The sequence below is a fragment of the Narcine bancroftii genome, chromosome 14, assembly GCF_036971445.1.
Source record: "Narcine bancroftii isolate sNarBan1 chromosome 14, sNarBan1.hap1, whole genome shotgun sequence".
Classification (NCBI taxonomy): Eukaryota; Metazoa; Chordata; class Chondrichthyes; order Torpediniformes; family Narcinidae; genus Narcine; species Narcine bancroftii.
Genome location: NC_091482.1, coordinates 46,006,408 through 46,031,734, shown reverse-complemented (window position 1 = coordinate 46,031,734; position 25,327 = coordinate 46,006,408). Strand labels below are relative to the sequence as shown.

The window sequence follows — 25,327 nt, the reverse complement described above, 5'->3', positions numbered from 1 at the left end:
ACGCAATGCTTTTACAGCATCTGGACCCGGGTTTGAATCCAGTGCTGCATCTAAGGATTTAGTACATTCTCCCTGTGTCTGCGAGGCTCTGGTTTCCTCCCTCCCTTCAAAACGGTACAGGGTATGCAGGTTAATGGATGTTTTTGGAGGGCCTGTTACCATGCTGTGTGTGTAAATTTAATTTAAATTTATAACATGGTAACTGCATGTAAAAATCTTTACTGTGTGGTAAAACATAGTTCGCTAAACAATTCTTATCTTGAGGGAACAAATGAACATGATATATATGGTTTCAAATGAATCGGTTTGAAAATATTTTATAAAGGAGTTATCATTTGGGGCAGGAAAGGGTTTATTAAATTATAAGAAAAGTTTATTATCTTAGTGATTAGCTTGGATGGGGTCTCCTATTGTCCCTGAGTCCCTGCCCACGTCTCTGGCCATGCCAAGTTCATTCACACGTGTGTTGTAGTTGTGTCTGATTTTGACACACACGCATTGGTGAGCACACAACCAGAACTACCCCACACCCCCTTATAGGCCCTCTACTTGTCCAAGCCAAATTTTGTGCCTGATTTAAGCACATTCTCAGACATTTCCACAAACCAAGCATCCCATGGTGTGGTGGAACCTGACTGGGCTCCTGGACAATGCAGATCAAGAATTTGAGGATCATTTGTCAGCATGGACTACTGAGATCAAATTGGAAGCAGTGGGAGATATTCTGGAAGCCCCTTGATTGCTGCAGACACCCCTTTACTAAAAAAATTCCCATCGGCTGAAGGAACTATTTTTTTGCTTAAAGCATTAACCTCCCCAATCATCCACTGGACTTCAGGCCCCTGCCTCTACTCACTGGTCTTCAGAACTCTGTATTCAAGTGTCATGCTTTTGGGAATATACCCAGAGCCTCCAAATGCCAGCTGATATTTAGGCCTGTGTGAGGGAAAGTTGTTTCGAGGAAATATATCATTTACAGGCCTATTTGTTGATTGATACCATTATAAAGGAAACAGGAGATTGAGAAACATCAGGTGGAAGAGATCTGAGCAGGTTAAATCAACTGTATGGAGTGGCACAGTTGGCATAACGCTATCACAGTGACCCGGTTGAATCCGGCACTTGCCTCTTCGGATTTTGCACATTCCCCCCATGACCTGATTTGGTTTTCTCTGGTTTTCTCCCCACCCCCTCCAAACCGTATGGGGTTGGTAGGTTAATTGAGTGTAATTGGGCAACACATGTTTCATGGGCTGGAAAGGCCCTCTACCATGCTGTATTATTAGACTTTAAAAACAATTAAAACTCTGTGTTAATCAACAAGGCGATACTCATGGTTCAGTTTTATACCATTCAACCAGAGCAGACACAATCAGTAATTTCCCCATTCTGTCAAACACTGAGTGAGATGGATGTTGTACAGATGGTTTGTGTACAATTCTCCACTCATTGTAGCCTTCTAGTGAAAGTTCCCTGCTTTTATTTTGATGTAGGGGGTGTGGGGTGGGTGGTTAAATTTGCTATAGTTACTGTTCCCACCCACCCCCCTCCACTCTGAACTGTTTATCTTCGGACTAAATTGAGTTTCCTTACTTTGCCAGTGATTGTTTGCAACAAGCCATGTCACCTGCACCAGCTCATACTCCTGAGAGGTGCCACAAAATACCCTGTCAGGGTTGTCCAGTGAAAGCAAAACTTGAGAAAGTAATTTTAACCCAGCCACTTTGTGCCAGTCAATAGTGCAACTTTCAGAGATATAAAACTAACTTTTAAAAAGATAAGGGTTTAAAAATATCAAACTGCATTAAATTTACCAAATTGAACATTTTTTAAATACTTTATTTACAAATTTAAATGTACAATGTATTATCCCTCCCTCCCCCCATACCCACCCACATCTCACCCCCAAAGACCCCAAAGAAAGAAAAAGACAAAGAAAGTGGAGATTTAACATAAAAAATACAGCAAACCACCATGGATCAAAGTAACCCCAGCACGATGAGCTTCAGGGATTTCAAAATTTAAAACTCATATAGTCTAAATAGGGGCTCCATACTTTAGAAAAATAAAGATAGTTATCATGTAAATTATACATTATTTTTTCCAGTTCCATGACTTCAATTCCTCTGCAAACCCAAATCAATCTTAATTTTTCCAAGTAATATCTACACATTCCTTGCTACTGCTATTGCCAACCTTAAAAACACAATTTGATACTTAGTCAACCTCAAAATCAAACTCAACCTTTTAACATAATAAAAACAATGTTGGGCCCATTGGTAATTGAATCTTTAAAACTTTCTCTAAAAATTCCTTAAGGCATCTCTGAAAAAGTTTAACCTAATCACATAACCAAGTCAAATGTAAAAATAAGAGCCTACTTCTTTAAAACATTTAAAACAAATCTGAAGAACGTAAATTCTATTTCTTTAATTTCTGAGGAGTTAAATACAATTGATGCAAAAAATTATAATGAACAAACCTAGATTGAACATTAATAATCTTAGATATTCTATCCTTACAAATAGATCTCCAGTCATCATGGTCAATTGTAATTCTCAAATCTACTTCCCATTTCAATCTCGATTTATGACTATCTAATTTAGGCATTTTATTTGTAGCAGTTTATACATTTCAGAAATAATTTCTTTTTACCACCTTCCATAAGTAAAGTTTCAAAACTTGATTGTCTTGGTAAGCTCAAAATGATCCAATACCAATCTTTCCAAATTGAACAATTTGTTTCATAGTTACCTGGAATTTGCACAAGCTTAGGTAAATAGTAAAAATATTTTGACACCTTTATGCCTTGGGAAGTTGCAGCAAGTAAAACTTTCATTATATCCGTAGATTGTACCTCTGTATATGACAACATATGTCCATGCATAGATGAGAACAATATGCGTGCAGGATTTTAGTACCTCTACCCACACTGATTCTTCCTGAAGCACAGAGTTTATCTGCAATATTAGAAACCCATCTCCACTTCTGCTCACAGTGCCTCAAGTATAATCGTATCTGAATACAAAGGTTTTTATTAGGAAGAGAAAATGTACTCATTAGATCACAAATTAATGACAATTAATGTATGTTGTTGATGGTAAGAATATTTAGTGAACAACTATATAACAATTACAGTACAGAAACAGGCCATCTCGGCCCCTCTAGTCCGCACCGATTTAAGTGATCTCCTCTAGTCCCACTGACCTGCTCCCTGTCCATAACCCTCCAATTCCCTCACATCCACCCACTTATCCAACCTTTTCCTAAATGACAAAATTGACCCTGCGGCAACCACCTCTGTGGAAGGTCATTCCAATCAGGCACCACTCTCTGAGTGAAGAAGGTTCCTCTCATGTTACTTCTAAACTTTTGCCCCTAACCCTTAACTTATGACCCCTCATTCCAATCTCTCCTACCGACAAGGGGAAGAGCTTATTCACATCTACTCTATCTATTCCCCTCATAATTTTAAATACCTAAATCAAATCCCCTCTCAACCTTCTACACTTCAATGAATAAAGACCCAGTCTACTCATGTATTCTAGATACTGCAATCCAGGCAACATTTTAGTAAATCTTCTCTGCACCCTCTCTACCTTATTGATATCCTTCCTATAATTTGGGGACAGAACTGCACACAATATTCCAAACTTGGCATCACCAATGCCTTGAACAGTCTCAACATGACCTCCCAGTTCCTATATTTTATGCTATTATTTATAAAGGCCAGCATACCAAAAGCCTACTTCACCTCCCAATCTACATGAGAATCCACTTTCAAAGAACAATATACTGTTATTCCGAGATCTCTCTGCATTCCTCAATACCTTCCCCTTCACTGCATATGTCCTGTTTTGATTATTCCTCCCAAAATGAAGCACCTCACACATCTACATTAAGCTCCATCGGCCACCTTTCAGCCCACTCTTCTAAGCCGTCCAAATCCTTCTGCAGTCCCTAAAAACCATCTTCACTATCCACAACTTCCCCTATTTTTGTATCGTCCACATATTTACTGACCCAATTTACCTCTCCATCATCTGAATCATTAATGCAAATGATAAAAAACAAGGGTAAACACCGATCCATGAGGCACACTGCTCGTCACAGGCCTCCATCCTGGCAGGTAGTTATCCACCATGACTATCTGACATATACCTTCTAGCCACTGTTGAACCTATCTGACATTAATACCTAGCGCCATGAACCTTCCTGACCAATCTTCCATGTGGAACCTTATCGAAGGACTTACTGAAATCCATATAGACAACATCTACTGCTCTGCCCTCATCAACCTTCCTAGTCAGCTCCTCAAAAAATTCAACAAGATTTGCCAATCTTAATTTTGTGTGGTGCTCCCACTATGTATGTGCTGTATGGGCTGGCCCACCCCTGAACCTGTGACTCCTCCCTCCCAGATATCCCCATAAAGGCTGCTACATCCAAACCCCTCCCTCAGTACCAGCCTTGGAACCAGGGCCAGCAACACGCAAGTTGTGCTAACATTTTAAGGTGATTAAAGCCTATTAATCATGATTCTCTCTGATTGTGGTTGATGGGTGGCACAAACTAAGTTAAACTATCAGGCTATCTTCATGAGAGAACCTGACAGCCTTCTAGAATAGGCAGCATTGAGGGGTGTGATTCAAGACTGAGTGGGGGGGTGGGGCACCAACTAAACTTGCATTCGGGAGTGGCACTTACATGGAATGTAAAAGGCACCGGTTACCTTTTCTATTCCGGAGAGGTGAAGCTGATGCTTACATGTGTTTTTGATTCCTCCTTTTGCATCACATATGTCTCACGCAAAAGATCTAATAAATATATTAATCTCGTGGGATAGTAAAGTGTTTATTATGTAAAATGCTATTATGTAAAAGAGAGGAAGAGGGGAGCGAGAGGGGGAGAGAAAGGGGAGAGAGGGGTAGAGGGGAAGAGGGGGGAGAGAGAGGGAGGGGGAAGAGAGAGGAAGAGGGGGGAGAGAGAGGAAGAGGGGGGAGAGAGAGGAAGAGGGGGGAGAGAGAGGAAGAGGGGGGAGAGAGAGGAAGAGGGGGGAGAGAGAGGAAGAGGGGGGAGAGAGAGGAAGAGGGGGGAGAGAGAGGAAGAGGGGGGAGAGAGAGGAAGAGGGGGGAGAGAGAGGAGGAGGGGAGAGAGAGGAGGAGGGGAGAGAGAGGAGGAGGGGAGAGAGAGGAGGAGGGGAGAGAGAGGAGGAGGGGAGAGAGAGGAGGAGGGGAGAGAGAGGAGGAGGGGAGAGAGAGGAGGAGGGGAGAGAGAGGAGGAGGGGAGAGAGAGGAGGAGGGGAGAGAGAGGAGGAGGGGAGAGAGAGGAGGAGGGGAGAGAGAGGAGGAGGGGAGAGAGAGGAGGAGGAGGAGGGGAGAGAGAGGAGGAGGAGGAGGGAGAGAGAGGAGGAGGAGGAGGGGAGAGAGAGGAGGAGGAGGGGAGAGAGAGGAGGAGGAGGGGAGAGAGAGGAGGAGGAGGGGAGAGAGAGGAGGAGGGGAGAGAGAGGAGGAGGGGAGAGAGAGGAGGAGGGGAGAGAGAGGAGGAGAGGGGAGAGAGAGGAGGAGAGGGGAGAGAGAGGAGGAGAGGGGAGAGAGAGGAGGAGAGGGGAGAGAGAGGAGGAGAGGGGAGAGAGAGGAGGAGAGGGGAGAGAGAGGAGGAGAGGGGAGAGAGAGGAGGAGAGGGGAGAGAGAGGAGGAGAGGGGAGAGAGAGGAGGAGAGGGGAGAGAGAGGAGGAGAGGGGAGAGAGAGGAGGAGAGGGGAGAGAGAGGAGGAGAGGGGAGAGAGAGGAGGAGAGGGGAGAGAGAGGAGGAGAGGGGAGAGAGAGGAGGAGAGGGGAGAGAGAGGAGGAGAGGGGAGAGAGAGGAGGAGAGGGGAGAGAGAGGAGGAGAGGGGAGAGAGAGGAGGAGAGGGGAGAGAGAGGAGGAGAGGGGAGAGAGAGGAGGAGAGGGGAGAGAGAGGAGGAGAGGGGAGAGAGAGGAGGAGAGGGGAGAGAGAGGAGGAGAGGGGAGAGAGAGGAGGAGAGGGGAGAGAGAGGAGGAGAGGGGAGAGAGAGGAGGAGAGGGGAGAGAGAGGAGGAGAGGGGAGAGAGAGGAGGAGAGGGGAGAGAGAGGAGGAGAGGGGAGAGAGAGGAGGAGAGGGGAGAGAGAGGAGGAGAGGGGAGAGAGAGGAGGAGAGGGGAGAGAGAGGAGGAGAGGGGAGAGAGAGGAGGAGAGGGGAGAGAGAGGAGGAGAGGGGAGAGAGAGGAGGAGAGGGGAGAGAGAGGAGGAGAGGGGAGAGAGAGGAGGAGAGGGGAGAGAGAGGAGGAGAGGGGAGAGAGAGGAGGAGAGGGGAGAGAGAGGAGGAGAGGGGAGAGAGAGGAGGAGAGGGGAGAGAGAGGAGGAGAGGGGAGAGAGAGGAGGAGAGGGGAGAGAGAGGAGGAGAGGGGAGAGAGAGGAGGAGAGGGGAGAGAGAGGAGGAGAGGGGAGAGAGAGGAGGAGAGGGGAGAGAGAGGAGGAGAGGGGAGAGAGAGGAGGAGAGGGGAGAGAGAGGAGGAGAGGGGAGAGAGAGGAGGAGAGGGGAGAGAGAGGAGGAGAGGGAGAGAGAGGAGGAGAGGGGAGAGAGAGGAGGAGAGGGGAGAGAGAGGAGGAGAGGGGAGAGAGAGGAGGAGAGGGGAGAGAGAGGAGGAGAGGGGAGAGAGAGGAGGAGAGGGGAGAGAGAGGAGGAGAGGGGAGAGAGAGGAGGAGAGGGGAGAGAGAGGAGGAGAGGGGAGAGAGAGGAGGAGAGGGGAGAGAGGAGGAGAGGGGAGAGAGAGGAGGAGAGGGGAGAGAGAGGAGAGGGAGAGAGAGGGGTAGAGGGGAAGAGGGGGGAGAGAGTGGGGAGAGAGAGGAAGAGGGGAGAGAGGAAGAGGGGGGAGAGAGAGGAAGAGGGGGGAGAGAGGAAGAGGGGGGAGAGAGAGGAAGAGGGGGAGAGAGAGGAAGAGGGGGGAGAGAGAGGAAGAGGTGGGGAGATAGAGGAAGAGGGGGGAGAGAGAGGAAGAGGGGGGAGAGAGAGGAAGAGGGGGAGAGAGAGGAAGAGGGGGGAGAGAGAGGAAGAGGGGGGAGAGAGAGGAAGAGGGGGGAGAGAGAGGAAGAGGGGGGAGAGAGAGGAAGAGGGGGGAGAGAGAGGAAGAGGGGGGAGAGAGAGGAAGAGGGGGGAGAGAGAGGAAGAGGGGGGAGAGAGAGGAAGAGGGGGGAGAGAGAGGAAGAGGGGGGAGAGAGAGGAAGAGGGGGGAGAGAGAGGAAGAGGGGGGAGAGAGAGGAAGAGGGGGGAGAGAGAGGAAGAGGGGGGAGAGAGAGGAAGAGGGGGGAGAGAGAGGAAGAGGGGGGAGAGAGAGGGAGAGGGGGGAGAGAGAGGGAGAGGGGGGAGAGAGAGGGAGAGGGGGGAGAGAGTGGAAGAGGGGGGAGAGAGAGGAAGAGGGGGGAGAGAGAGGAAGAGGGGGGAGAGAGGAAGAGGGGGGAGAGAGAGGAAGGGGGAGAGAGAGGAAGGGGGGGAGAGAGAGGAAGAGGGGGGAGAGAGAGGAAGAGGGGGGAGAGAGAGGAAGAGGGGGGAGAGAGAGGAGGAGGGGAGAGAGAGGAGGAGGGGAGAGAGGAAGAGGGGGGAGAGAGAGGAAGAGGGGGGAGAGGAAGAGGGGGGAGAGAGGAAGAGGGGGGAGAGAGAGGAAGAGGGGGGAGAGAGAGGAAGAGGGGGAGAGAGAGGAAGAGGTGTGAGAGAGAGGAAGAGGGGAGAGAGAGTAAGAGGAGGAGAGAGAGAGGGGAGGGAGACTGACATGAGGCCGTGTATTTAAATATGATATAATCTTCAATAAGATAGAGTTATGAATTTACGATCGCCATTACACCACCATTTCCTGCCAGAATTATCGATTCCAGTGAGTTATTTTGATTTTTCCAGGTAGGTATGCATGTGCACTAAATCAGAACATAACAAGAGACAAATGCTGAGCCCATTCCATAGTTGACCTTATTGGTGTTAATTTCCCAGAGAGTACATTGTTTTTTCCATGCACACATAAATGAAGTTCATTGCCTTTGGACACATTAAAGTCAATCTGGGGGGATAATGCAGTGATTTTGAAATTTGATCCTTGCATGACCTTTTGAGTGATAACATAAAGCACGATGGAACGATGAAAACTGCATTTAATTAGCCTTATGGCCATGGCTTTATTGCAGTAACTATAATGTTGAGATTCTCCTATTTCAGTAGGAATTCTAGTTTCATATCTGTTCAGGATCCTCGTAATACTGTTGTGTATACAGTTTCATGGCACATATGTTATAAACTAATGATTATGCTTGGAGTCAAGCATAGATTATTATTGTATCACAAATTTTAATAACAATTGATAAATGGCCATAGTATAACTGTTCAGAATTTATATTGTTAACTCTGCACAACATTTATATTGTGAAATTGAATGCACCTCAAACTACACTTATATTTCCCAGACTCATGCTTCTTCCATTACAATGATGATTGTCAGCTCTGAATGTTCCAAAGAGACGGAAATGAAGTTCTGAAGTTGGAACAGGATGTGAAATTTCCTGCATTATCTTAGGCACAGGTGCCCAGCATGCATGAGGCCATAGAGCATTTACAAAACTGTGTCATTCCAGGAATTGGAAGACACGAGGAGCCAAACAGCTGCGAATGCTTCAGAACTAGTTGAGCATTCGATGCTTGCATCTCCGAGCATGGGAGTCGAGAACTCTCAAAGCAGGAAGCCACATATGAGAAAGGAATTATTATTTTTTTTAATGGAATGCGGTTGCAACCAGCTACTAAATTAATTAAAACACAAGAAATTCCCATTCATTCAATCCTCTATTCACCAAAAGTTATTCCTCATGTGGGATGACATTATTTGGGATGTGGAAACTCTTCCGGTACCAAAACATGTGTGAGGCTGAAAATACAAAACCATCCCACAGCATCCGTGAGAAATGCTTGTGGTTAATTCTCCAGCTATTGTAGCACTTTGTAAATCAATGGAAAGATTATTGAACATTAAAAGGAAATAAAACAGATCAATGAGAGTTAAAATACTGATTCATCTACTACCATCCATTGATGGGTCTCATGCGCAGATCATTCTTTTAGATTAAGTGTTCCCAGATAAATAAAAACACCTACCTCCCTCTATTGTCTGCCCTGGGAATAAATGTCTGGATCTATTCTCTGCCGTCTGGATGTTTGTAATAGTTGAGTTTACTTGATGCTGTTTTTCCTGAGGACAATTTTTTTTGTTTGTTTCATAAACACTGACATTAAACTCCAAATTCCATGACTTGTTCATGCCAATACATTCTGATTCTGACATAATGTCCAGGAAGAAGGTCATAATTAAAATATTGTGCCTTATTCTGAATTGTGCCACAGTAACAAAGTATTTTATGCTAAGCTACTGTAGATGTCAGTCTACACGCTGTGGAATCGGTGTACAAATTGTCGAGTTGATGTATACACTGGGAAGTCGATGTACACACTGTGGAGTTTAGTGCAAGACTGACACCTCCAGGCTTGCATGTTGGGCTTATATACATCACTGCTTCTGTCACATGGTCAGAAAGTGACCTCATCAGTGATGTCATCAGCCCCGATTGAAAACCTGGGTTGGATGCACGGCAATTTCCTGTGCTCTCCACAGGACATCTGTCATTTAGGAAGCCAGTTTGTTTGCTGGTAAGTGGGTTGCCACACCACAATCATTTACCAGCTGGTTTTGGTGTCTTATTTTCCTTCCTGCAAACAATATAATTTAGTTTACAGTCATTATCTCAGTGTTTGATTGAATATAGACTTGGTGCACTCACTTCTGGTCCAAATATCAGGAGCAGGTAAAGAACGAGAGCTCAAAGTTGGACCAACTCTAAATTATAGAGTCAAATAGTAGCAGAAGATGTTCATCATGGACACAAGTGCAAGATATATTACAGGGTGTGTACTGAACAAGTATTTTTATTTCAGTAAATAAATAATATTGGCAAAGAGAAAAGATTGTTGTAATATGCCCTTGGGTATTTAGGAGTGAGCATTTTGCATTAATAGTTTGCCTAGAGTCAACCCCCTACCCCTGTTTGCTGCTGTGCCCTCCCTCCCTGGTCTGCCTATTACCTCCTGCCTGTGGGACTGTGCTCCTCCCCCTGCCTCTCCCCCCCACCCCCACCCCCACCCCAGCCTTTTTGTTCAGGCAACTGCCTACATTTTGCTCAGACCTTGATGAAGGGCTCAAGTCTGAAACATTGGTCCTGTATTTTTACCTTTGACTTGCTGAGTTTCTCCAAAGTCGTGTTTTTACTTCAGCCACAGTTTTCACCTTCTCCTCACCATGCATTTTCCTGGATGCAGGGTTTTGTTGTGAAATGCTTTCACATTTATGTCTAATTAGCACAAAAGATGAAAGATTTCCATCCTTCATTTCCAACCTCTCCATTGTTTCAGCATTGCCACTTTGTCCAATTCTCAAGAAATTGCTCCTTTTGGTTCATTGGGCACCTTGGATCTCCTTCAGTACTGTGACCTCACCTTTGAGAACCCTGAGCTCCCTTCATTCCCCCCAAAATATTTCCACTCTCTCCTTGCACAAGATGTTATTAAATACCAGTCTCCTTTCATTACCCAAGCCAACATCTCCCAAAATAGAACTGTATCAAAATGTGCTAAGAGTCTCATGTAGGTGCACAAGATATTTTAATATGGTACTGCATCCATATTTTGAGTTAAACACAGAAGTCTGCAGGCCCCATTAATTGAAGTAAAAGCACAAAGCTGGAGAAACTCCGCAGGTCAAACATTATTTAGCAGAGATAAAGGTACAGAGCTGAGCCCTTCATTTTGCTCACACCTTGATGAGCGGCTGAAGCTCAAAACATTGGTCATGTATCCTTATCTTTGTTCTATAAAGGACATTGCCCTGCTGAGTTTCTCCAGTGTTGTGTTTTTCCATCCATCTTTTGACATTCCTTAATGCTAAAACCACCATAAAAATATACGTTATTGTAATCCAGTTTGTCCTTAAAATGGGAGGCACTATTTATTCATGCAGTCTTGTTCGGCTCAGTGAGATAAGTTGTTTTGGTTGTTTACGCTGTGATTGGATGGTGCATTTTATTTATATTTTAACTACGCCACTGCTATAAACCAATGACACACTGTGTGAAGCTCAGAGCACTGAATTGGAAAGTGTAACTGATTACCTCACCTACTGGCAGAGTAAATATGGAGGAGGGAAAACCATCGAAAGATAGTAATGCAATTTAGCAAAAAGCAATAAACATTCCAAAAAAAAATGTTTGTTTCGTTCACACTTGGAGTACTCTGTGCAACAGTCGCCTAATTGCAGGAAGGATGTGGAGGCTTTGGATATGGTACAGAAAAAGATTTGCCAGGATTAGAGGGTATACAACATGGGGAGAGGTTGGACAAATCTGGGTTGTTTTCTTCGGAGTGTCAGAGGCCGGGGGTGGGGGGGGGGGGGGTTGGTGGGGCAGGGACCTGATAGAAGTTTAGAAATTTGAGAGTTATTGATGGAGTGGACTGTCGGAATCTTTCCCTCAGAGTAACGGTGCCACACACTAGAGGACATGGAACTGAGGTGACAGGGAGAAAGGCCAAAAGAGATTTCAATTTAGACATACAGTACAGTAACAGGTTATTATGTCTGTGCTGCCCAATTACTCCCAATTAACCTACCCCCCCTCCCCCCACCCGCCCGGTACATTTCAAATGGCAGAGGAAGCCAGAGCTCCCAGGAAAAACCCACGCAGGCACGGGGAAAACGTTCAAATTCCTTACAGATGGCGTGGAATTCGAACCCCGGTCCCGATGGCTGACGCTGTAAAGGTGCGGCACTAACTGCTACACCAACCGCGACACCCATGTGTGGGGTGTTCTATTTTTTTTTTACAGTGTTTGGAATGGTTTGCCAGTGCAAGCAGATGCAACTGTAGAGCTCATGGGGCTTCTGGATAGATTCAGGAATGTACAGGGAGAGAAGTGATATAGATCTGGGTGCAGGAAGAAGAGATTTAGTTTAATCTGGCACCTTGTCATAAATATTGAGGACCAAATGTCCTGTTCCAAAGCTGTACTGTTCTTTGTTCTACATGTTCTAAAGTTTAAAGATTTATGAAAGTATAAAAGTCAAGAAATAATATTGAACTTGGATAGAGCAACATTTAGATGTCATTCTTCAACATTCCCAAGCATTCTAAGAGGCACTGAAGAAACTACCAAAGGGGTTAACAAGGAAGGCAGCAGAACTGGACGGGCAGAATTAGCTCCGAGGTTTAACAGGCTGAATCAATTTGGTCTAAAACCACAAATTCTGTGGGGTGATCTGACTGGGCCTTAGAATTATGGAGAGGCTCAACAGAATTGGGATTTATTGTCATGAATAAGTCATGAAATTTGATGTTTTGTGGCAGCATCACGGTGCAAACATTCATATTATAACCATCTTACGACATTACTATAAAAATAAAATAATAATAAAAAATAATAGTGCATGAAAAGTAAGGTTGGCAAAAGATACTTCCACCTGTCTCTAACAAAAAACATATAAAGGAACAACTAATGAGAAATTTAAAACCAATGTCTCCACACAAAGCCAGAAAATAAACTCCTCACAACCAGAAATAGCTGGAAAATCACAGAAATGCAAATAAAGAAGAGGCAGAAAGGAGAATAGAACAGAAGAATACGTTGAATTTATTGGCACAGACTGGTCAGGCCAATGTCTGTTTCTGTGCTGTTAAATTCTATATAATTTAATGTACATAATTAAAGGAAAAGCATTGACTAGTGGATGTCTGGGCTAAAAAAAGGAATACACAGCATGTGAAAGAATCCTTCATTACTGGTGTAAAAGAAATGAGTGACTGGCATTACTGTTGCAACGTTGTAGAAACACGCCTGTAACAAATGCCATTATCTGCTATTGGATTGGAAACAGTTATTTGTTTACTTTAAATGGTTTAAAGCTTGTAGCAATAAGAATTTGATTCCAGTGTATAAAGTTTAGAAACATTGCTCATTGTAATTCCCCAAGTAATGTCCATAATATGTTTATAAAAATGATGCAGAAATTAAAACCCGATATTTAATAGCTTTACATCATTTTCACACAAATGTGTGTTCGTTGAAAAGGAACATAGGTTCCTATTTTGTTTCTGATCAGATTTATTATCCGAGAACATACGCAACATCACATGCAACTCTAGCCGCTTTCAGGTAGAATAGCTGGGAGAATGTGGATCCGGAGCCGGCTTCGGGTGTGTGCAAAGTGACGTTCAGGTGGCAGCGCTGAAGGCGCTGTTCTGGCACCCGAAAGGTCCGCAGCAGGGAGAGGCGCCGCGGAGCAAACGCCGGCTCCTGTCAACTGTGGCCGTAGTCCTGCCCGCTTTCAGGTGTCTGGGGGAGCATTTGGAAGTGGAGAATACACCTACCCGAGGAGGTACTCCTCGGGTCAGGGTTCTCCGCTTTCAGGTGGCCTCCCAACAGCTGCATTAGGGTATTTTAAGCGGTTTTACATTGGGGTATTCTGGCCACCTGAAAGGGGCTTCTGAGATTCTTTTTCCCACGGACAAGGCAGAATTACCATTTCTTGGCAATGCAAAAAATAAACTGTACAACAATATACACATGTAAGCCAATAAAGGAATGCAAACAAACTGACTGTGCAATACAGAGGGAAAACACATCAATAGAGTGCACAAGGTAAGAGTCCTTAAATCAGTCCTTGATTGATTCTGTTGTTGGGGTGTCCAATGGTAGAAGGGGAGCATCTGTTCCTGAACCCGGTGATGTGAGTCTTGTGGCCCCCGATACCACCCAGCAGTGAGAACAGAGCTCCGACAGCAGCGTTCCCTGTAGATGTTCTGAATGATGGGGAGGATGTTGTTTGTGATATGTTGGGCTGTGTCCATTAACCTTTTGCTGAGTTTTATGCTCAGGGGGTACTGGTGTCTCCATTCCAGACAGTGATGCAGCTGGTCAGCACACTTTCCGCCACAAATCTGCGGAAATCTGTTAGGGTTTTCAATGCCATACCAAACCTCCTGAGGAAGTAAAGGCGTTGACAACCTTTCTTTAGGATGCCATTAGTGTTTTGGATCTTCTGTCATCCTCTGTATACCATAATATTGATACTCCATCATTCTGAATCTCATAAAAAGCAATTCAAGATGACAGGCAATAACAAGTTCAACTTAATTGACAATATATAAAATATTGTTGTTTGGAACTATTAAAAGTTCCCGCTTCTGCTGATTAATCAGGCCAGGCTACTGAAAGGAAAATCATCCTCCTCATTCCCTCCACCCTTTCCAAAGCAAAACATGACATTTCGAAACCAGAACATTGGGAAGGGTGAGCACATTAGTTGGTGGGTTGAGAGGATGGGTGGAGATAGGGACAGAGATGTACTAACAATGTTCAAAGATTGTGGTTGCCAAAATCCAACCAGATGTGAATGATCCTCTGACTTTTCAAGTCGATCTTTTTGCACTGAATTCACTCAAAACCTCTTTCTGTCAAATACTGAAGCTCTTACTGACCACCCTTCCCCATCTTTCTCAGCACCACTCCAAGATTTAAGGAGTGCAATTCTATTTTTTAAATATTTCTAAAAGGTAAATAAAAATAAACATTAATACACAGTAACACTGGAGGAACTCAGCAAGCCCTGCAGTGTCCATAGGAGGACACATAACCAATGTTTCAGTCCTGAGACTTTCATCGAAGTATAATAAAGTTTGTCTTTTTTTATCTTGCCTGAGCACCTTTTGTATTGCCAAGATATTAGTGTTGAGTTTGGGGGGGCCCCAATATTGGTCAGCGACTCTTGATACCAGTAGACTGGCCAGGAGTGGGGCCTCGGGGGATGCCTGTCAACCTCCTTTGATCACAAACTCGTGAGGGACTGCAGATGCTGGAATCTAAAACAAAACTACAACCTGCTGGAGAAACTTAGCAGGTCGAGCAGCATCCGGGGGAGAAAAAGAATGGTCGATGTTTGGAGTTCTGGCCCGAAACCTCCTTTGATCCCAAACTCATGAGGGATGGCAGATGCTGGAATCTAGAACAAAAATACATCCTGCTGGAGAAACTTAGCAGGTCGAGCAGCATCCGGGGGAGAAAAAGAATGGTCGATGTTTGGAGTTCTGGCCCGAAACCTCCTTTGATCCCAAACTCGTGAGGGATGGCAGATGCTGGAATCTAGAACAAAAATACACCCTGCTGGAGAAACTTAGCAGGTCGAGCAGCATCCGGGGGAGAAAAAGAATGGTCGATGTTTGGAGTTCTGGCCCGAAACCTCCTTTGATCCCAAACTCGTGAGGGATGGCAGATGCTGGAATCTAGAACAAAAATACACCCTGCTGGAGAAACTTAGCAGGTCGAGCAGCATCCGGGGGAGAAAAAGAATGGTCGATGTTTGGAGTTCTGGCCCGAAACCTCCTTTGATCCCAAACTCGTGAGGGATGGCAGATGCTGGAATCTAGAACAAAAATACACCCTGCTGGAGAAACTTAGCAGGTCGAGCAGCATCCGGGGGAGAAAAAGAATGGTCGATGTTTGGAGTTCTGGCCCGAAACCTCCTTTGATCCCAAACTCGTGAGGGATGGCAGATGCTGGAATCTAGAACAAAAATACACCCTGCTGGAGAAACTTAGCAGGTCGAGCAGCATCCGGGGGAGAAAAAGAATGGTCGATGTTTGGAGTTCTGGCCTGAAACATCACCCCCTTCATTTTCTCCCACGGATGCTGCTTCACTGCTGCATCAACTCAGGCTTCAGTGACCTTTGGCCCTAGCATCTCTACCACACCCATAGTGACCACCTGGGTGAAAGGCCCATCTGTTGTCGAATCGGCTGGAGGTTAAAATGAAGGTGAACTCAGCATGTCATCTAAACATCTTGATGCTGCCATCTATCATAGGCTTGTATTCATTTATCTGTACAAGTTCTGAAGGTTAGATCTCACAGGTGGAAAGTCTGGGGAGATTTCGGATGTACATTTTTTTTTACAGAAAGTGTGGTGGGTGCCTGGAATGCATTTCCAGATAGTGGTGTTGGAGGCTGGTACAACAGGGATACTCAAAAGACTTTTGGATAAGCATATGGATGTAAGAAATATAGCGTTATGGGTGTGAGGTTGGGAAAGATCAGGGGTAGCCAACCTTTTGACTTTTAATTTAGACATTCAGCACTGTATCAGGCCATTTCGGTCCAGGAGTACATTCTGTGGGTCTAGGTTAATTGGGTGGCATGGACTTGTGGGCTGAAATGGCCTGATACTGTGTTGTATGTCTGTTGGGCACTATCAGTTGCCCCAAGAACCACAAGGACAAAGACTGAGGGGAACGATAGGTTTTATTGTCCATAAGACTTGAGCTGGCCCAGAAGTGCAAGGAAGGGACAGGTGGCTCGATCTTTATGGCCTAGGCCACAGGGGAGGAGTCCAGGGGAGAGTGACATCAGGGGGGCAGGTCAGCTCGTGCCTTTATCGGCCAAAGACTATATACAATCCATACCATTATATTCACCCCCTCTTTTTAAATAGAATCCCTGCCCCCCCTTCTTTTCCAAGGTGGGATCCACAGACAAAACAAAAAAAAAATTGTCTAACTAGAGGTTCAGTTGCACCAGCGACTTCCTCCTTCTGTGGGACCGATGGGGGACAGGCGTGTACGTGCTCTGCTGTTCGGGAGGGGAAGCTGTCCTGGGATGTGGGCAGAGGGAGGAAACAGTCTGGGTCGAGGTGCAGATTGAGGGCTCCTGGGGGAAGGGTGTTTGATGTCTCCCAGAGGACCGACTCCTGGAGCGGAGAGGCGGCCTCTAGTATTGTGCTCCCGTGTGGGGTGGTCTGCTCCGTGGGTTGGTTGGTGGCGGGCAAAGCAGTTTCGGGATCTCTGGCCCTTGCCAGATCTCGGATAGGCACAGTGTCCTCGTGACCATCGGGGTATCTCACAAACATGTATTGAGGGTTGGTGTGTATGAGGTGTACCGCTTCCACTAGTGGATCTGTCTTATGGCCCTTCTCATGTCTCCATAGTAGGACCAGCCCTGGGGTTGCCAGCTAAGGAGGAATGGAGGAACCATTTGCCAATCATGCAGGGTAGAGTTAGTTGTGATGCACAGGAGTGATCGGATGGTGTGGAGCGCTTCGGGCAAAACGACCTGCCAGAGGGACCTAAGGGCCAGCAGCACCACCTTCCAGATGGTGGCATTCTCCCTTTCCACCTGGCCATTACCCCTGGGGTTATAGCAGGTGTTCCTGCTGGTGGCTATGCCTCTGGCCAGGAAGTATTGTCAAAGTTCTTCACTCATGAATGAGGATCCCTGATCACTGTGGATATAATCGGGGTACCCGAATAGGGAAAAGATGCTGGCACAGTGCATTGATTACTATCACTGAGGTCATATCCGGGCAGGGAATAGCAAAGGAGAACCTGAAGAACTCATCCACCACCGTCAGGAAGTATGCATTCCTATTTGCAGTGGGTAGGGGTCCCTTGAAATCAACACTGAGCCGTTCAAAAGGGCGTGTGGCCTTAATGAGATGTGCCTTTTTGGGACAGTAGAACTGCAGCTTACATTCAGTGCAGATCTGGCAGCTTCAGGTCATGGACTTGACATCCTCAATGGAGTATGGAAGGTTCCAAGTCTTGATAAAGTGGTACAACCTTGTGACTCTGGGGTGGCACAGACTATTGTGGAGGGCCTGGAGGCAGTCGAGATGCACACTGGCGCAGGTCCCCTGGGATAGGGCATCTGTGGGATCGTTGAGTTTACTGGTCGCTACAAGATGTCGTAATTATAGGTGGAGAGCTCGATCCTTCACCTACGAATCTTCATTTGTCATTCTTGATTTTACCCCGCTGTTTTCTATTGAACATGAAGACCATGGCCCTCTGGTCTGTCAGCAGGGTAAACCGTTTACCAGCTAGGTAATGTTGCCAATGGCACACCACCTCAATGATCGCTTGTGCCTCCTTCTTGACGGAGGAGTGCAGTACCTCGGGACCGGGCAGGGTGAGGGAGAAAAATGCTATTGGCCTGTCTGCCTGGTTAAGAGTAGTGGCTAGTGTGAAATCAGAGGCCTCGCTCTCCACCTGAAAAGGGATGGACTCGTCCACAGCATCATGGCCTTTGCGATGTCCCCTCAGATCTGATAGAATGCAGCTTGGGCTTCTGACGATAACAGGAAGGTTGTGGACCTTAATCAGGGGTGGGCCTTATTGGCTTAATTGGGCACCCATTGTGCATAATAGGAAAACAGCCCCAGGCACCTCTTCAGTGCCTTTAGCGGGTTTGGGACTGGGAGCTCCATAAGAGGTCGCATGCGGTCAGGGTCCAGGGCAATGACACCATATGCCACAATGCATCCGAGAAGGGCCAGGCAGTCTGTGTTGAACACGTACTTGTCCTTATTGTACGTCATGTTGAGAGACTTGGCTGTACATAAGAACTTTGCGAGGTTCACATCATGGTCCTGGTTGTCATGGCCCCCGATGGTGACATTGACAAGGTATGAACGTCGCTGTCAGCTTGTGCTCCTACACCATCCGATCCATGACCCTCTGAAAAGCAGAGACACCGTTAGTAACGCCGAAAGGCACCTGCAGGAAGTGAAAAAGTCTACCATCGGCCTCGAAACCAGTGCAGAGACAGTCGCTCGGGTGAAGGGGGAGTTGATGATAGGCCGACTTGAGGTCAATGGTCGAAAAGACTCTGTATTGTGCAACTTTGTTGACCAAGTTGGCTATCCAGGGTAGAGGGTATGCATCCAACTGGATGAAGCAGTTGATGGTGTGACTGTAGTCAATCACCATTCAGGGCTTGTCTGCCCCTCTGACCATGAAGACCTGTGCCCTCAAGGGGCTGGAACTAGGGATGATGATCCCCTCTGCCAAGAGTCATTGAACCTCAGCCCAGATGAATGCCATATCCTCAGCGCTGTAGCATCTGCTCTTATTGGTGATTGGTTTACAGTCCAGGGTGAGGTTCGCAAATAGTGATGGAGGGGCCACCCGCAGGGTAGTGAAGCTGCAGGTCAGTGCAGGAGGCTGGGTGCTTGACTGGGGTAGGGGGGGGGGTCCTGTAAGCTGTGGGTTGCAAACTGTGAGCAGTGGTTTGGGGCCCCCGAATGCCATTGTCACACTCCTGAACTGACTCTGGAAGTCGAGGCCCAGGAGGATTGGTGCGCAGAGCTGGGGCATGACCAACAATAAGAAGTCCTTATAACACTAACCCCCACCCCCACCATCAGTGATGCCACACAGACCCCCGGATACAAGGTCACTGGTCTTTCGCCGCCATCGAAATGGATCCAGTCATCAGCCAAATGGGTATTAAAAGTCTACGGGCTACCTCGGGGTGGCTAAAACTTTTGGTACTGCCACAAATGAAGAGGCAATTCGACTGGTGCCCATTCTCCTTGATCTGCATCATGGAATTCATGATCGGGTAAGGGCTGGCTTGGTTCAAGGTGATCGATGCCAGTATAGGTGCGTCGTTTTCGTCGTCAGTGGAGAGGCCCGATTATACAAGATGGCAGCCTCCATGTTGACCATGCTGCCAACGTCGATGAAGAAGGCGGAAGTGGTGTTGTCGGGGGCAGAAGTGACATCGTCAATGAGGGCTGCCGCTGCATAGAGGATGGGGCCCACAACGAGTAAGATGGTGCCCCCTTTACCACACATGCAGCCAGCACCGGAAGCTCTTCAGCCATACACGCTGCACAGCTTTGGGATGGGGCTCTAGACCTGCAGACTCATTGATAACGGTCCATTTTCCCACAGCCTGTGGAGGTAGCTCCTTTCGCAGGACAGAGATGTCATAGATGTCTTGCCTGCCCACAGAAGTGGCATCTCATGGGTCCTGGCACCACTGCAGCTGTGGTCAGGTCTGCCCCGACACCGACTCCCAGGATGGTGGTCCTTTCAGCCCACCTCTGCCCGTGATCAACTCCACGTGGTGCTGGGCTGAGTCTAAAGTCCTGGCCAGTTGGATCACCCATTTCAGTGGGAGTTGATCCTCCTCGAGGAGATGTTGTTGGATATAGTCCCACCTCAACCCTGACATGCAATCGTCCCGGGACAGGGACCGTGGGTTTCCCCAAACAGTCTTTTCCCAGTGTGATCAGGGCTCGGATGAACTCTTCTACTGACTCACCAGGCTGCTGTTTTCTGGACGCAAGGAGGTAACAAGAGTAGACCTTGTTGATCTTGGGTTGTATTGCGTCCATAGTTCAGCCATTGCCTCAGTGTAAGTCTTGCAGATTCTGATGGCCTGGAAAGCCCTCTGGCTGACCCTTGCCTCTTCCTGTCTGAGTTGACCATTCCAGCAGTGGCCTCCAGGAAGTTGTTCAAACAACTGATCCACCGTTGTTTCGATGCACCCGGGATTGGGGATCCACCTCTAGCCAATCGGGGTGCAGCAACTTCTCCATTACTGGAGACATTTAAAATTTATGTACAATAAATTGTTGGGCGCTACCAATTGCCCCAATATTCATAAAGACAAAGATTGAGGGGAACGATAGGCTTTATTGCACATAAGACTTGAGCTGGCCTAGATCAAGCTAGGGAAGTGCAGGGAAGGGACAGGTGGCTCGACCTTTATGGCCTAGGCCACAGAGGAGGAGTCATCAGGGAGGTGGGCCAGCCCATGCCTTTACCGGCCAATGACTATATACAATCCATACCATTATAATGTCTAAATTAATAATTAGAAGGTTGGCCATCCCTGGATTCGATTGTTGAGGAGTGGGTCGGTACAACATCGTGGCAGCCTTTACTGCCTGTAAGTGAATGGACAGTGTTCCAGCTCATTTCAGCATTTGGAGTAATTAAAACTTCTAAATCATTTTAATGTGCCTAATAATTCTGATATGTAAATGTTTTGCCATACTTGCTCAATTTTTTTTGCTTTTGAAATATAATCTGATAAATCTGATGCTCTTCGTTGTGAATTCGAAGGATTGTGCCTCAAGATAGGTCATCCCTTTGCAACTGATCAGGACTAGAACCAACTTTAACATTTCTATGCAGTAAATGTTCACTAAGTACATTCTGGAATCATGTAGGCTGGGATGTTGGGACTAAATAATAAAAGCTATAATTTAATTGCTTAAGTTATGTCATTAAATTTGAGAGTAAAATGTAAATTTATCACAGGATTTTCTGAATCCAAAGTAAAATTATGGCTAATAATTGTTCTATGTAATCTATAATTTTAAAACATGCCATTGCCACAATTAAATTTTTTTAATTCTGAAGCTATTTAAAATAGAGCTGAAATTACATTAATTGTAATTTTGGAAGCTGTTTTGACATCATGTCATGTAATTCACAGAGGGGGAATAAAGTCTTAAAATCTATATTCTGTATGTAAATCTGGTACAATAAATATCCAAAACCATATGTTATGAAGTCACAAGGCTCTACCCAGCCACCAGTGATATTTGCCAGATTCCACTGTGAATTAAAGGAAAATGTATTTTCATTTCTATTAAAATGTGTAGAAGTTATATTTGTATAACAAATAAAAGTGAAATTAAGGCAGATTTTGGAAATCTGATATGAAAGCAGGTCATCCTGGAAATATTCAGCAGATCTGTGACTGTTGAAAGAGAAACAGTCGACGATTCCTTTTTCTAATATTTTCCATATTTTACGGCTTTGTTGAAATTCTTTGTGATTTAAAAAAAGAATTATTACATTGATGGCATTTCCCCATTTTTCACGGAGTAACTCAAAGCCTGGAATATGTGGCAATGATACGACCATTTTTAGAGTTGAGATAGAATAACCAATTGTGAAAACTGGGCTTGTATTGTCAGCTTGAGATGGAGATGCCTTATCCCTGAATTAATTTCATTTACATTGACGATTTGACATCTTACTGTCATTTCACATCAGATACTGGTTTTCAGCTCTTGTACCATACATGAGCAACTTGAATGATGTTAGGGTGAGGGATTACAACTGAACATGTGTGATGATCTGGCAAATTTCTATAGAGGTGAGGTGGAAAGTATGCTGACTGCTGCATCATGGCCTGGTGTGAGGACACCAATTCCCTTGAGCATAAAGCCTTCCAAAAGGTAGTGGACACAGCCCAGGACATCACAGGCAAAACCCTCCCCACTATTGAGAACATCGACAGGGAATGCTGTCGTTGGAGGAAAGCAGCAATCATCAAAGACCCTCACCACCCAGCACATGCTCTGTTCACACTGCTGCCATCAGGAAAGAGGTCACAAGACTCACACACCAAGTTCAGGAACAGCTGCTATCCCTCCACCATCAGACTCCTCAATGACAAACTCAATTAAGGACTCTTACTTGTGCACTTTAATGATTTTATTTCCTATTGTACAGTCAGTTTGTTTACATTCATTATCTGTTTAAAGTTCTTTGTTCTTTTTTACATGAATGCGTTGTGTACAGTTTATTTTTGCACTACCAATTAGTGGTAATTCCGCTGCCCCCGCAGAATCTCAGTTGTATGTGATGTTGTGAATGTACTCTGACAATAAATCTGAAATCGTAATCTACATTAACAGTTCCTGAAAATGGATACGACTGATAATCTTTATTTGTATCGAGCACCAAATCCTGTTCACTATTCCTCCATGTCTCTACTGACTTTGGTCTGGGTCCCCAAAGCACAATTAATCAAGCTGTAGGGGCTAAAATGTGGATCAGCCATGATCTAATTGTACGGAGGAATGGGTTTAGGTGCTGATTGGCCACTGCATTTTATGCAAAGCAAAAACTCAGTAGGTCAAGCAGCATCCATGGGAGAAAAAAGAATGGTTGATGTTTTGGGTTGGAACCCCCATCGGGGTTCAGTTCATGTTCTTTCTCTCCCATAAGTAATGTTCTGCCTGCTGAGTTCCTCCAGCCAATGGCTTTTGCTCTATACCCAGGCATCTGCAGTCTCCTGTGTCTCCATGAAATTTTATTTCTCCTTATCTTTTTCATTGGCCCAATATATATTGTCATGTACTATGTAGTGCTTAGAATGAATTTCTTACACTAGCAGGAACTGTGTGGGGGTGGGTTTGTGTGTATAGTGAGGGTGGGTGGGTGTGTGTGTATGGTGTGGGCGGGTGTGTGTATGGTGTGGGCGGGTGTGTGTGAGGGTGTATGGTGTGTGTGTTTAGTTTTATATCTGAACAATGGATAAAAGAAAGTTGCTGATTGCATAATGTTCTTACATTCATCAAAGAAATACTAAAATAGCAATTACTAAAATAATGAATGTTGAATGCCAGAAATAAGACTGTTTAAATTTTTCTGGACTTTATTGATTTCAAACCATTATATATCTTGATTCTTGAAGTGCTGGTCATGTGTTACAGTATTGTTCCACAGAGATCAATCAATTTCTGTAGACTATCACTCAACGTGTTACTCATGTAGCCTTGGGGAGTGAGTGTCAACAGGTTTATGGAGATCAGTCAGGGTGAGAAGCAATGTATCTGAGCTCAGTGATGTAGAGAAACACAGAACATGCAGATTCCAGGATCTGGAGCGGACAAAGAATTGCTGAAGGAACTCAGCTGGTCCGAAAGCAGCCATAGGAAGAATGTTTTGGGTCTGATGTTCAGTCTTGATAAATGGTCCCATCCTAAAACATTGATTGACCATATCTACCCATGGATACTCTCTAATCTGCTGACTTCCTCCAGCAATTCTTTGCTTGCTGATGTTCTGTTCATTCATGATCAGGATCAAGACTTGGAATTGGAATTGGAGCAAGATTTTGGATCAGTTTTCCTTTCTGGGACTTAAGGCCACTTAGAGCCTCTGTCAGAGCAAGGTTAATTCAACATAATCCAGAACTTCTTTGGTTAGTTAGCTCAGTTAAAAATTGACAAGAATATCTTTGTTTAGGAAGAAACCTTGTGTCTGTAGCAAAGATGGACTTGGCCTTGAGACCCATTTGGCCCACACAACTAGTCATAGAAAACACTGATGGTCCTCATCTCTGGACAATGAGACATGGTTTAAATTATGGATTTAAAACACTCTAAGTTTAGCAGCAAACTATTCACTGCAGTGAAGTGTAATTCAGAGGGGTTTCCAAAGAGTGGTGACGTGGATGGCTCAGCATCAGGTTGGTTACCTTTTACAGTAAAATGACACCTGCCAACATACTTAATAAAAGATGGGGAATGCACCACAAGAACAGAAGTATTCATTAGCTTCATCGACAGAATCGCAGATGGCAATGAGAAGCGTACAGGACTGAGATGGATCAGCTTGTTGAGTGCACTCAATATAAGCAAAATGAAGAAGCTGATTATGGACTTCAGGAGGAGGGAAAGCAGGAGAACCTGTCCTCTTCAAGGGGTCAGCAGCGGAAGGATCAAGAAATTCCTGGTTGTCAATATCTCCGAGGATCTCTCTGGGGGGGGGGGGGGGGGGCTTCGATGTCAATGCAATCATGAAGAAGGCTTGCCAGTGGCTGTAGTTCAAGAGAAGATTTGGTTTGTGCCCAAAGACTCTCAAAAATGTCGACTCTCAAAAATGTCTACGGGTGTACTGTGGAGATCATTCTGTCTGGTTGCACCACTGTCAGGAAAAAAAAATCCTCAGAGTTATCAACTCTGCCTCTGACATCACAAGCCCTAGACTTCTCTCCATCAAGGACCCCTACACGAGAAGGTGTCTTAATACAGTAGCCTCTATCCTCAAGGACCCTCACTGCCTAGGTCATGCCCTCTTTACATTAGGAAGGAGGTGCAAGAGCCTGAAGACCAACTCCCAACAGCACAAGGACAACTTTTTCCCCTCCGCCATCAGATTCCTGAATGGACAATGAACCACAGGCAGAACCCCACTTTCTCCTACTATCTTGCACAACTTATTTATTCTTGAAATGTAATTTATAGCAATATCTGCCCTGCGATGCGGTCGCAAAACAACGAATTTCGTGACGTTCACGACAATGAATTCTGATTCTGGATAAATGTCATGGATATTGGACCGTGTTCGTTTCAAATGGCAAATAAACCTCACCTTCTCACACGCAGGGGGGCAGTTATTTCAATGGGAGGGACCTCAAAAAATACAAACACAGCAATTGAAATTTCCACTGGGTCATTCGGTGAATAGAAGAGGTGGTTCAGAGTGAGTTGTGTGACGGTTAAATATCCTCTTTCCCAAACACAGTGAACTCGCCGAGTTCAGGACTGGTTTCTGAATCAGGGTTGAACGTGAAATGGACGCAGCATCGTCTTATCTTGTTCTGTATAACTTCGATTTCTTGCAAGCCAATGTCGTTATTGAGAG

The 25,327-nt window shown here is 45.5% G+C and overlaps 1 protein-coding gene across 2 annotated transcripts in view; it reads left to right on the top strand.

The window, feature by feature from the left end:
• The window catches only part of aldh1a2 (aldehyde dehydrogenase 1 family, member A2), a 203,590-nt gene that overhangs the window by 12,989 nt on the left and 165,274 nt on the right, over positions 1–25,327 (top strand). The gene's annotated exons all lie outside the window — the stretch shown is intronic.